Source organism: Micromys minutus, assembly GCF_963924665.1.
Source record: "Micromys minutus genome assembly, chromosome: 20".
Taxonomy (NCBI): Eukaryota; Metazoa; Chordata; class Mammalia; order Rodentia; family Muridae; genus Micromys; species Micromys minutus.
The window spans coordinates 46331140-46343062 of NC_137955.1; positions in this window are offsets into that span (position 1 = coordinate 46331140).

The following is an 11923-nucleotide window of genomic DNA, read 5'->3' on the forward strand; positions in this document are numbered from 1 at the left end:
GAAGCATTTCGATGGTGGGCAGTAAAGATACACACTGGGGTGACCAAGGAGAGGGTGTACATGCACAGGTAAGCTCAAAAGCTAGTGGACCAGCAGAATACATCCATCTGGCAAGTGGGAGTCCACGGATGTTTATATACAAGTGTCTTCTTCTGGGTTTTCTAGGTGGCAGATCCTAGGGTATATGCCAATCCTTGGGGTCTGTTCAGAAAGTTTGCTACTCCATTAAGCACCCACCCCACCATTGTATATTAGCTTTAATTGGTGGACTGGAACCTTGCTTCAGTTTATAGCAGCTGGACCTAGAGAAGCAACCATAAACCTCATGAAGAATGCTGCGTTTTGTGTGGAGGTCACACACGTGGAGAGAAGCTCTCACATCAGGATCACTTATCTTGGGCAGGGGTGGCTGAGATCGCTATACAAGCCATACATATTTGAATGGTTCCTTATACCACAAATCCCTGGTTCCTCTTCCTCCTCCTCTTCCACCTCCTCTTTTCTTTCCCCTCTTTCTCAAACACATGTTAGCATGTGTGATGATTGATATTGACTATTGACTGCCAACTTGATCTAGAATCCCTTGTAAGACACATCTCTGTGAGTGCCTGGAAGTGATTATCTAGAGCTTAACTGAAGTAGGAAGAAACTCCTCGGAAGTGAGGTGTGCCGTTCTATTGGCCAGCATCTCAGACTTCATGTAAAGAAGAAAGTAGGATTCTGAGCAAGGCGTTCATCCCTCTCTGCTGCCTGAGTGTGGCCGCCATGTGACCAGCTGCCTCAAATTCCTGCCGACATGATTTCTCTGACACGATGTGTCGAAACCTCAAACACTGAGCCAAAGTTAATGTGATTTTCTCCCTTAATTTGTATAAATATTCCTTAACTTAATCACAACAATGGAACTGCTTACATGAGGCATTGATAGGGACACCAGTGACTGCTGAGGGAGGAACAGGTCACTTGACAGGAACCAGGCAACTAGTATGTGGTGTGGCTTTGCCCCTAGTTAGATCTGCCAAGCCAGGAGGGACATGCAGCCATTCCAGCCATGGTATCCTTGCAGGTATAACACTGAAAATCGAAAGGCTTGAAAGTCTCTCCTAGTGCTTGATGCTGATCTCGGTGAAGTGATAGTAATTCCAGTTTCCCAATTTTATATTCCCGTCTTCAGTTCCATCTGCCTGCTGACCTCAAGGATGTAGTCCATTAACTTTGGAAGGAAAGAGCTTAGGCGATAAGTTTTACCCTTCATTATGACATGGAATCAAAGTTCTCAGAAGTTTCTGTCAGCTCACGTATGCGGCCGACACAGCAAAGCCCCATCCTTGTTCAGGGAAGACTGTGTCTCTTCCGTTCACTCTGCCTCTCAGTTTTTCTCAAAGTGAAGGGGGGATGGAGAAATTGCGTTTTGAAAGGAAATGGCATTTCTTCTCTGTCTAAATCTCAGTAGTTTAAAGAATATTTTAATTTTCCCACCCATTTTCCTAAACACAGTGAACCATGGGTCACGGGTGCTCCTCAGTTCATCTCTGACACTGAGCTATTTGTAGATATGTCTAGTCAGCCTGATTCCGATTTTACAACATGGGACTCCCTCTTTCCAAGAACCAGGCAGTGCCTTCTGCGAATCCCTCTGCCCTCTCACTCCCGTTGTCCACAGTCTCCAAGGAACAGTGTCTGTCAGGCAAAGGCTTCTTTTGTAGAATAGTACTTCATTAAATGCAACTTGAACAAGACTGAAGACTATATGATATAAAAACCATCTGATTTTCTCTAATTGCGTGAACTAGAAAAGGTTGCTGTACAATAGAAACACATTTTCTAGACTAGGATATGCCAGTCTTTGATTCACAACTGTCTGCCCACTGCCTCGGTACCTTCGGCACATATTGAAATAGTTGGAAGCAATCTAACATTGTGATATAGTCTTTCTTTTCTTTTCATAAGTAGGCCTTTCTGAGTGCCTCATACACAGAAGTCACTGTAACATCCAGTGCTGTGAATAATAAAAGGACCAGCTTCCAACTCTGATACTCCAGAGCTGACATCATGGATTTAAAAGCCAGACTTCTGTCCTGAGCATCAGTATGTCCTAGAAAGTAACTAAAGACAGATAATTTGGAAACTTGTCCATGAACTAATCCATTATAACAAGGTGAGGTTTTCAGACATTAATCTGAATTTAATAAGCTGTCTCTATGACTTTAAAGCACACTCAAATTTTAGAACTTTTGATCTGGAGTTGGGATTGGCCCACAGTGACCAGAGGCCAAATCTGGTATGTTTTTAAAAAATAAATTATTATTAAAACACACATTGTTTTCATATTATCTTGAGTTGCAACAGAGACTGTCTGACTCACAGACCTTAAAATATTTACCCCTGGCCCTTGATAGAAAACGTTTGCCAACCCTGATCTCATGCGGAGGAGGTGGTGAGGGCCTGATCTTTGGTTCCAGCAGTTGAGGGTGACTGCTTCTATCTACACCTCCCAGAGTCTAACCTGAGGAAATGATCTAGTTTACCTGTGCTTTGGTACACTCACCTGTAAGTTGGTGACAGGGACAAGTCCCACCACAGTCAGTCAACGTGAAGGTCAGGTCATGGGTATTCATATCATCACCTGGCCCTCAGAGGATCCTCTGCACCTGTTTGCTATTAGTCAATGAAGACAGGATGCACGGATACTTCATGGGCATAGCTATGGTCCCCTGGCATTCATAACTTAATTTATCCCACATTCTGTCTGTGCATCTTTGCACTTCCATGAAACAGAAGACAATTTACCCCAAGGAATGAGTGGAGCAGAATTCCATGTTAGCAGACCCTGGAAGATTCCAACACCCTCATGGTACTCCAGGGTGTGTTGGGATGACAGGGTTCCCTGGGGGCAGGTTCAGGCAAAGAGACTTTACTGTAGGTTTGCACTGGCACGGTCAGACAACCATGAGTTCTTACTGAGCTGGGAAGCTGGGATAGAGTCATGTGAGCAGTGGTCAGTAGCCTGGGTGCTACTCAGTGGGGAATTCGTTCTTGGCCATAGTACCGTCTTCCTCCACTGCTCCCTTCTGTTTCTGAGTACAGCTGTGAAATTGCATGTGTGTATGTGTGTGGGTGTATGTGAGTGTGTGTGTGGTGTGTATATGAGGGTGTGGTGGTATGTAAGTATCTGTGTGCTGTAGATGTATGTGAGTCTGTATGTGAGAAGTGTGTGTGTGTGTGTGTGTGTGTGTGTAAGGGGAAAAAAAGGAAGTAAGTGACAGAAATGGGGAGGATGGGGAGGAAGAATATGAATGTAGATATTCCGTAAAGAAATAAATTTAAACATTTTCAGAGCCTAGTACTACTATTAAGCAGAATACTTTAAAAGTCAGTTGATAAGGTCAATAGTTTTCCTGCTCTGAACAAGGGAGCAGGTATGAGAAGTCTCCTGATTGTCTAGGATTGTCAATGGGAAGCTTGTTTCAGTGTTGTCTGGGCAGAATGAGACACTCCGCAGGAAGCAGGCGAGCTTTAGAGACAGGAGGGCCACTGGGCACCAACATCTTTGTTTTTAATTTTAGAAAATTGTATTCATGTATGTAACTACCCCTGTTTCTTCCTTTCAAATCTCCCCTGTATCCATCTGTAATTCCCCCTCCTAAATTCACGCCTTTTTCCCTTATTTAAATTAAGGTTTCCCAATCTGATGGACTCTGATTACAGTTTCCGCTCCTCCATTATTTCCCCCTTACCTCCCCTTCCATCTGGATCTACTCCGTTTCTGTCTCTTAGAAATGAACAGGCTTCTTAGGGAAAATAATAAAGTAAAATAAGATAAAACAAAAACTAATGAATTGGGACAGAACAAAACAAGTGAAGGAAAAGAGTCTAAGAGAAGGCAGCAGGGAAAGATGCAAATGTAGAGACACACCTCTGCACATTTGGGGATTCCATAAAAACTCAAAACTGGAAGTCATAATATGTATGCAAAACCTGTTAGGTAAAAATAAATAAGCAAATAAACAAGCAGGCAAACAAACGAATGAATGAATGAATTAAAAAATGAAATAAAAAGTCCTGACAGTAATATGAGTCAAGGAACCTTAAAAAATGCGACTGAATTCATTTTCTATTGGTCACCAACTACAGGGCATGGCAGCTACTCTTAAGAGTGGATCGTCTGACCAGTCAGTCTTCCTTAGAAGAGAGTAAATTTGTATTTGCAAGTGATTATCAATTAGAGGCAGCTTCAGGTAACTCATGGGGGCCTGTGCCCACATCAGCAATAAGAGGTGATGATTTTTAATGAGTGTTCATCATGCTTGTCAAATTCTCCTGAGGAGCTTTTCTGAAATCAGAGGTCTGGACCCTTCCCCACGGAGATGGTGTGTATAAGGACAGCGATGGCGTGTGGAGGTTAAAAAGTCTCCAGATACTTCTGATCAGTCCAATCGGTTCAGGTTTATCACCATGTCTGCCAAGGCAGGGATGGAGATTAACATCAAATTCCATTGTACGCTTATTCACGTTGACTCTGTTGAGACTTGCAGAAGCGATTTGATGCAGTATCGAGGATAAATGGTTTGGAGTGATAACTATATACTTCTGAATTCCCTAGGTTTATAATTTAGAGCACGGAAGTCTTTCTGTTTCCCTCTGCATCACATGCTCAACATTATAAAGTGATTTTTGTCTGTTGAACTTCAACACCGCAGTCACTTACTAAAGATTTCTAGAATCTCAACATCAAAACTGAGCCTGCATCTGAGATTTTCTGTTCCAAAACTAATTAGTTATCTATCAGTCTCAGCCAACACAGGCCTCTCCTTTCTAACTCCCATTGACAGAGCTTGGAATACCATGCTCTCATGACAACAGTTCTCAGGTCTCAGCTCCTGATCTGCTTTCCAACCTATTGGCAGCATCATCAGTTATGTGTCTGGATGTTTGAGAGCCAGTTTACATCGCACAGTGTTCCTAAAAATACTTCTCACACATGTTCCCACTGAGCCTGCTGGTCCTGCCTCCTGTCTGGGTCAGTCATCTTCTGGTTGGGTCCTATCATTCCCACACCCTTACTGGGGATGCACAGTCATGTGGAGAGAACCCACCAGGCTGAGATGGAGTTCGTCTCGGGATAACAACCATAACCATCATATAGAGCCATAGAGGACTCATAAAGGCATAGGGCGGCTCCCCGGGGAGTTCATTTTTCTGACGTGCATCCCTTTTCTCTTTCCTAACATTCATACCCATTCTCTGCCCCACAGGAAAATCTTTCCCATGCCTCATTAGTTAGAAAACCCTGTTAGTTAGAAATCCTCAGCTCAGGTCTCTTTGTACATAAATAAAGATTCTATTCCCACCTCTGCCTGGTCTCCCTCAGGTCTACTTTCTCTTGGTAATTCTAGGAGGACCCTGCTCTCTCTAAACACGAGTCGTATGGTTTCTTAGCTCAGCAAGGCCATTGTCCTGGGATTACCTTGTTTTCCTACTACAGGGACACTTTGACCCTGTCTATAGATGCATTTCAAGCAACGTAAAACCACCCTTCCAGTGACCCACTTTAAAAAATAGCCCTCTGTGTGCATGTCCCTCCAGCTGCTACAGACTATTTCTCTGCAGGACAAAACACTTTAATGAGCTTCCTGCACCGACTCTCTGTGCTTCCTTTCTTCCCATTAACCCTCTTTATTGAATTATGAAATCCTTTGAGGATTAAGGAAAGGGTAGTAATCTAATGAGCGTCTACCAAAGCTGCCCTGTTTGATCTTAACATTTTTCAATATCTGGACTATTTTTTCTTTTTATATTAATGGTAAAACAAGATCACATATAAAATTGGTGGCCTTTGTGTACCTCTCTACAATCTTTCCCTCTCTTCAAAACCGGAAGTCATAAATTTAGCATTTATCATGTATGAGCCACTTAGCTACTGTGCATATATCCATAAATTATTCACGTAAGCTATTTGGGATTAGTTTTTTGTTTTTAATAAACTGACAGTAGTCTGAATGTCTCCCTTGCCCAAATGGTGTAACAGGATGTATATTTTCACCATTGTAAAAATCCCCGAATGCTTTCCCATGTGATTGTAACAAATCACACTTCCAAACTTTTTTTTTTTTTTAATACAGTATTTGGTGTTAGTTTATATTACCAGACTGCTCAATTGTGGTCAATCTGGCTGATATTAAATAACCCCTTATTTTAATTAGATTTTGTTGATTTTACAAAGGTTGAGTGATAGTTTTATGCTGATTAGCCATTCTTTCCCAGTGGACTGTAGGAGATTGAGAATCTTCCCTGCCTCCCATCTTTTGTTATTGTGTGCACTGATAGATCCCTAGGGCAAGGGCTTGCCTTTTAAGTTGTGTATCCTTGCATGGAAGATCTACACTTTAATGTGGTTTGCCGCATTGATTTTTCTTTATGATTGGTCTTTGTATCTTATTCTAAGAATTGCTTCCCTAGCCAGAGGTCATGTGGATGGCTGCTCATGTGTTTTCCTAAGTATTTAGTGTTTTGTCTTTTTAATTTTTGATTTCATCTACTTCGAAGTTATCTGAATGAATGGCTTGAAGGAAGCAACTCAGTCAATACTTCTACATCTGGAGAGTCAGTTGCCTTAGACTATGTTGTGAGTCCCTCCCCTCTGTAGCAAGACACATGCCACCTTTGCTTAAGGCCTACCTTGGTCATTCATGGACTTCTGCTATGCCATTGTCTTTGTTGACCCCTGGACTGATAGTTCAGTGTTTTATCTTCTTTAACTGTATAAACATTATTCAGTGGCTCCTACCAGCCTTTGTCATCGTCAACAAAAAAATCCCCCCCTTTTTTCTGGAAACTTTCTCCTGTTTTGCTTAATAATTATAGATCTTCTTCAGTTATGCAGAAAGATGAATGCGGGGTGTGTTCAGTATACAACATCCCACATGGTTCTTTATGCCAACTCATTCAGGCATGGTGAGACTTTCTAAGTTTACTCATGGTGGAAGTCTTCTACAATGTGCTCTTTATTTTGAGACTCTCTATTTTCCTAAGGATTTGTACTGAAGACCATTCACTGTATCCTCCATAGTTAAAGTTCATCTTTTAAAAGTCATTATTTCAGTGTTTAAGAAAAGTAGCCATAAGAAAGATCCTTCTCTTGACTTTTTAAAAAATCTTTTATAGAACAAGAATAACAGTATTGAAATTATCTTTTTTTTTTCTTTCTTCCACAGACTACACAGAGGTGTCCCCCTGCCACCCACATGACCTTCATGGTAACTTATTTACTGGGTGGTTTTGTTAAGGTTAAACATTGATTTGGGTCATCATTCCTTCCTTAGTATTTAGAAGCCAAATTTTCAAGGGAGTTATGTAGGTTGCCAGAAAGTTCCTCTTGTGCTCATCCGTTTGAGAAAATAAAACATATTTTATGTGATGCATGTTTACAGTCTGCTTTACTGCCTTGACACCAAGTTCCACACGTACATCCTACTCTTGATCTTTTTCTGACTTTTAGAGTCACATACTGAGCGCAGATCTGTTCTTTTTACGCATTCGTAGCTACGTTGTCCCTGTCCCGTGTTCCTCTACCTGGACCACAGAAGCTTCCCTTGCTGGCTTTTCACGGGATCAGGATGTTGCTAGACCACTGTATGGTAAGCTCATTTTAATAACATTCTGGATGGGAATGAGGAAGAGGTTGGAAGAGGGAAGGCATCCTTGTTGGAAAGGAGGCAAAGGACTCAGCTGCTTTGCGTCCCTACCTTAGTGCCTTGTGAACAGCTTCATGTACAGACAACGAGGAACCTCGAGGTGGTATTAGTCTACTGTTACCCATGTTCATCATGACCCCAGTCAGGACAGGATACAGGCCCTGTGTGGTTTTTGCTTTTGATCCCAAAGTGCACTGGGTGTCTGCAGTGCTATTCAGTAAATTAGGAAAGCAGGTAGAGGAGGGGAGGCCCAGGGCTGATGTTTAGGGAAGAAGTTTTGGAATTGCTACATTTTCCTGGTACCCTCGCTCAGCAGGATTTGCATTCTCAGATCCGAAGCAGATGGGCTGAATGAAACATGCCCGGAAGCTCCTGTTAGTTGGCTTCTTTTGCCACAGTGCCCAGACCTGAGAGAGACAATTTGAAGAGGAAAGATGTTACTTATCATCTGGGATGTTTCAACCTCTCATCTTGGGGAGTTGGGGTGGGGGCAGGGTGGAATAATTCACACCAGGATGCTTGGGGAGTGGTTTGTTAGTTCTTTGATGCTTCTTTGGGGAAGAAAGGGTTTCTTTCTTCTCACATTTTTAGTTCATTAGTGAGTGGAGTAAGAGCAGGCACGCAAAGTCTGGACCGGAGGAAGAAACTTAAACAGAAACCTTGGAGGAGTGCTGCTTACTGGCTTGCTAGCTCTCTGGCTTCTGCTCAACTACCTTTTGTACATAGTCCAGGACCAACTGCCTAGGGATGGTACCACCCACAGTGGGCTCGGACCTTCTATCTTAATCATTAATCAATACCTCACAGATATGCCACTGGCCCATCTGAGGGAGGCAGTTTCTCAACTGAACTTCCGTCTTCCCAGGCAACTCTGGTTGTGTCAAGCTGACGGCAAAGACTCATCAGTGTAGTGAGCCTTTCATATTTAGCTCACCTCCAGCAGTCCCCTCTCAGGCATACCTGCAGGTTGACTTTACTAACCCTCCTGTCTCCTCTCAAGGTGAAGAACGCAGAACTCCTGAGATTGCCAGGATTTATTTGAGAGTCCCTTTTACTGTCATCCTTGGCTCCTGGCCTAAATCCTGTTACAGAGCAAGATCTTGCCTGCGATTCAGCTGCCACACAGATCCAAGCAGAACCAGGCAGGGGAGAAAAGCAAAAAACATCACATCTATAAGCCAGTGTCTGCCAGACCCTCACCCAGTGTTCACCTTGCTGTCCCCAACTGAATAGCACAGCTTCATCTGACAACAAGAAAGTCTGCTTGCTTGTTTGTTTTAAAGCCAGGTATTTTGCAGTTCGAATAAAATCAGGTCTGGTGTCATTAGAGAGGATGCTTGTTGTGGGAGTGATGCTGTTTGAGGAGCCATCACTGCTGCCAATATGAGAGGAGGTGTTGGCATTTGGGGTGAGTGAAACTGACATGCTGAGTTAAGGCAGAAGTAGAGGAAGAGGAAGGAAGAGCAGAAAAGAGTGTTGACAGGGGGGCTGCAAGACCCCAGCAGTCTTTCTTCCTCACAACTGCTTGAGAAAACATGTCCCCTTTGGCTTAAGCCTACAAATGCCCCTTTTACTGAATTCAATGTCATTATGCTAAATTTAGTTGGTAAATATTGAAATAAACTGAAGGCAGAGAAACTGTGCTTCAATCTGAATGCATTTTCTTAGATTTATTTCTGAAGGTCTTCATGTCACCTGAAAGCTTCATTTCTAAGACGGAGGAAGGTAGAAGACATTAGTAAGTACAGAGTATCTTTTTCAAATAAGTACAGACACTCTTTGCTTATAAACACTCAAGACATATATGAGTCTCAAAGTCAGAAAATAACTCCAAGGAAACCCTAAGGATACTTTATCTTCATGTCAGAAACCATCTGCCTTTCCCGAAGATTCTCCAAGAGCCGTTTAAACTTAGCATCTTTCGTCTCCCTGTTCCATATTTCTAAAAGACAACTTGAACTGTTTTAAGGGCACCAGTTTTTTCTTAAGGAAATTGGGTTGCCAAAAACTAGAAATCTAACCACATACACACACAGAAAGATGAACCAAAATGCTTGTAGGTTTCTTGGATGCTTTGATTTCTGGAAATGCAGCCTAAGTACAATGTGAGGTCCCGCTGGAAGCTGGAAGAATCATCGTGTGGAGGAAAACACTTGTAAATGTTACAGAGAGCAGGCTCGCCTTCCTGAGTGTGTGTCTGGGTACATCCTGAAGCTACCAGCTGCTGTGGCCTGCACCCTTACCTGGGCCTCTTCTTTGTATGGGGTGAAAGAACCCCATTCTTAATGTGGGTTGAATTTGAGAGGACACAGAGAAGCAGAACTCACTTGGGATGGGGGAGGGCAGATTACTCTGTGTCAACCATCAAGAACAATCAGGGACAGAGTCCTTCTGATCAGCACTGGGAAGACAAGCCAGACCCCCAGATAAGACACAAGTCTATGGAGAGGATCATGCTGGAGGCTCACACATCCTAGCAGCCTGGAACTTTTATCTGAAGGATGGAGAGCCTGTGCCTATGTATTATATTCAGTTATGCTTCTTCTTGTATGTGTGTGATGACAACTTCTAAGCTCCCACAATGTTCTTTTAAAACAAATCTAGTCTCCTTAATACCACTCAGGGAGGGGGTACCAAAGGCCAGAGAGCTTTCTTGGGACAAAGGAACAACACTAAAGGGGCTTTGGTGAATCCCGAGAGACCACAGGAGGCTCTGGAAGTTCACACAATCTGTAACCTCTCTTGGTTAAAAGCCTTCCTCTGTGATAATACCCATGATAGCCACCATGGTGACATCCATAACTGCAACTGTGGATCTTCAGAGGACCACAGAGAACCTGAAACCGAAGCAGCGCTGAGCCATACTACAGTGACATCAAGCTCCCAGACTTGGAGCCAGTGTCTAGGCATGGTAAAATGGGCAGGGTCAGACAACAGAGGGAACCAGAGTGAAAAAGAAACTATGGAATGGTTACTGTAACATATGCCCAGTTTATCTGCAAGGAAACATAATGTAAAGAGGCCAGCACTGTTTTCTTCCTTCCTTTCTTTTTTTCTTTTATTAAATAACTTAATAGTAGTCTTGTTACATCGTAGCCTTCATGGTTAGGAAGCCTTCCCAGGAAAGTCGCCTAGGGTCCACAGCTGTGTCTTCATGTCTCCTGGCCACGCCCTCTTAGGCTCCTCCTTGCTCCGTTCTCTACGTTTTCATCAGGTACTGGTGGGGGAGTGGGGGTGGATATAAAGAGAAGACAAAATGGTTGCATTAGTTCAAAGCCATGCACGGCTTCATGTTCCTGAGCCGGATCTCAGGTGAGTCAGGAAATGGATGGCGTTTTTCAAGTCACATGAATCAGCGCCCCAGAATTCATCATTTTCACCGACTGCTTTCTTTCATAGTGTGTCTCAGTTTTCGCCCTGTACATAGACTTTCCTGAAGTACCTCTCGGTAGGTGGGGAGAGTGGGGAGCCTTTGGGAGAGGGAAGAAGGAAGGGAGGGGGGAAGGGAGGGGGAAATTTTTATTTTGATAACAACCAAACATTCTTGGCAAAACAACAAGTTCGTTTAGTTAAAAATCTGAGGATTCAAGGTGCCTTTAACAAGGATTGCTTTCTAAGAGGGGGAAGCAGATTCTGTTAGGAGAAGGAAATATTTACATATACTTTAAAACAACTGCATTTCAGAGCACCTGCTCGGTGCTAAGCCTCAGACATGTCTGGTTTGGCCACTTTAGTGCTTGTGACTGACATTCCTGCTGAGCTGGGTCACACTGCACGAGAAGACATGAGCTCAGAGAAGTTCACAGACTTTCTGCAAGTCCGTAGCAAAAGCAGTCTTAGTGTAGAGCCATGTTCCTTCCAGCGGTTCTCAGCCTTCCTAAGGCTGTGACCCTTTATTATAATTCCTCATGTTGGGAGCCCAGGGATAAAATTGGGTTCCTGCTACCTCATTACTGTAATTTTGCTGTTTGGAATCATAATGTAAATACCTGACCCCCGTGAAAGGGTCATCCACACGCAAAGCGGTTGTGACCCGCAGCTTGAGAACCACTGTTTTAGACCAAGAAATCACTCTAAACGAGAATTTGGTTTCTTGTTTATTAAAGATCTGTAATTCATTACCAGTAGCACAGAGTTTTATCAATGGCGCCTTACAGTCTGTAAAAGGTAAATCCAAACCTACACCCTGCCCCAGCAACACAAATTCACCTCATTTAGTAGGTGAAATT